A 2,611-nucleotide genomic window follows, 5' to 3' on the forward strand; every position below is an offset into this window, starting at 1 on the left:
TCTACCAAAAACATCTATTTTATAACAATGAATTCATCATCCTCCACATACGTGATCAAAGCAGTCAAAGATCCCCTTTCCTTGTACAAACAAGTGTTTTGCATAGCTTCCTACATGATAAAATACTGTGAATACTTCACACATCAGCTCATTCAGGCACTTTCACTGCTAACATCAACAACTACATGTTTTTATGATCTTCAAAATATTTGAAGATAATAACTCTACTCAGATAGTTGCTTTCCTCACTCCAGCTGTGTATTTATGCCAAGTGTAACTCTGTTGTCATGGCTGCTTAGTCAACTCATTAAAAATAACACTTCACTAGTCTCCAGCCACCAGCTGTATGGAATCAGTTAGAGGAAATGGATGTGGGCTCTATAAATGAATCCAGATGAGCCTGTATCACTTTGACATCACCACATTAAAAGCCAACTCGTTCAAGGAACTCTTACCTAAAGAATCGTGTTTGGTCCCTGAACCCCAGAGGTAAAAGCCTGATTTTGTTCCAGGGAATTCTTGGTCATTTGGAACTGAAACTTATTCTGCAGTACCTGGATGGGAGTGGATCCAGGGAGATACTGTACCTGCTTTGTGTCTTTTGACTTGACAGCAAAGGTTTTCCATACAGCTGTCTTTAAAGCAAAGGTGAGCTTGCTTTGGAGGTCTTGTGGTTGTTCTGGAAGCAGATGCAAAAGAATGCTACAAAAATCTCAGCACCCTATTGATATGGTCTCCTTTAAATTACTAGTTCTATTAATTAAACCCTAATATCTGCAGCTATAGTTCTGCTGATCAGTTTCCTGTTAAAGTGAGCAGCTTAAGTCTCAGCTGCATATGGTTATTTCTGTTTTGCTTTCGTAGATGCAACATACAAGTAACCGCACCAATTTATAGATGTGCCTGCGAGCAGACTTTGCCCCCCCAGACTGAGACTATATCTGCCCGTAGAGGCAAGACAACAACCACGGAGTACCTCTAGTCTCTGGCCAGCATGATTTAAAATAAAAAGCAGCAATCATACAGCATGATTCAAGATAAAAAGTTACAAGAGAGAACAGGGCAATTTATGTGAGGTGACGAGAAAAGTAGCTTTACACAAGTGCAACTGAGGATCTTTGTGTGACATCTTGACATGATCTACTACTAATCTCACACTGTAATTTCCATTTTTATGCAAATGATAATTGCATGAAGTCACTGGCTTCAAAACTGGTTTGTATCTGATGCAAATAATTACTTAAGCAACTCTTCAAAATTAACATACAGGTCTCATAGGGTGAGAACATTCCAAAAATACTTGAGCCCAGACCCCATTTTAACCACAGTGTACTTCTGCCTCAGTAATTTGGTGTTATTTCAACATATGGTGGCATACATCACCACCCTCCTTTCTTTCTATAGCCTACCCCTTCCTTCCACCCAAAGGGGAGTGAGGTGGCACAGGGAGAACACAGGAAAGTGTAGGAGTTGCACTCTTGCATCAACTTTCAAAGGATCAGCCTCCTCCTCCTGATTTGTTCTAGGCAGGGGAACACTTGTGACAGCGCTGGTGACACATGCTCCAACCTCCCTGCACATAGGACAAGGACACACCAACATACTTCTATTTCAAGGCCTTAGATAAGCAGTATTTAAAGTCCTGGGGAAAGGAAAAGTTAATGAATGCAGGTTTCTCCAGGTACATGTAAGAGTAAGCTCTCCCTGTTGGTTTGCTGCACCAGCTCTCTGGTAACTGATTTTAGAGAATAAGGGTGAACATGCAATAAACGCATCTTCCATCAGCACTGTAGCCACCAGCCTGGATTGCAACATAGGCTACAGTAACTGAGATGTATTCAAAGAATTCACAGCAACTCTGACCGGAGGCTGTGGTGATCTGCTTCACAGCTCCAGAGAAAAGCTTCTAAATCCAGATAGCATTCAGGTGGAAGCTTTCATCTGCTAAAATGTCAGCCAGGTCACACAAAAATTCTGGTTCTGTACCAACCTTCTCTCCCCTCAACCCATGTAAGGCTTCTTCCTGCTATTTTCCCAGAAAAGTGATGCTTGTGCAGTTAGGAAGATATTTTGACTCAGAGATGTTGAACAGAACACATTCCTGAAATATCTAAATTTAACATATCTACACAACAGACACAGTTGGAGCTTGAAGAAGAGATGTGGTCTTCTACTGGTATAAATGCTGACAACAAACAGCTTAACTATTACGCTTTTTATTTCTTGGAAAAGGTGAGAATTCACAGCAACTGCTCCTTTTCAATAACCAACCCCTAACTTCTCTTGCTACCTTTGAATCTGCTCTGGCTTGTCCCATTTAATGGCCGTGCCAAGCACACCAGGCAGCGCTGACCCCAGGGAGTGAAGTTCCCTGAACAGTAACCGCAGCCCCGTTCCACAGTTCAGAAGGTAAACTTCAGGACTCCAACAGGTATGTGTTTAATATGCATTTTTTCTCCAGTCCTCCTGTATTTATATACCTAACATTTAACAAAATTAAGACTAATAAAAGCCATTATCATTGAGCAGTTACATTGGTTTAATATTGACTGACTTTACTCTTTAGATGGAGTACATTCTATTTACATTTAAAGTACAATGCAACTCATAG

The sequence above is a fragment of the Columba livia genome, chromosome 5, assembly GCF_036013475.1.
Source record: "Columba livia isolate bColLiv1 breed racing homer chromosome 5, bColLiv1.pat.W.v2, whole genome shotgun sequence".
NCBI classification, from domain to species: domain Eukaryota; kingdom Metazoa; phylum Chordata; class Aves; order Columbiformes; family Columbidae; genus Columba; species Columba livia.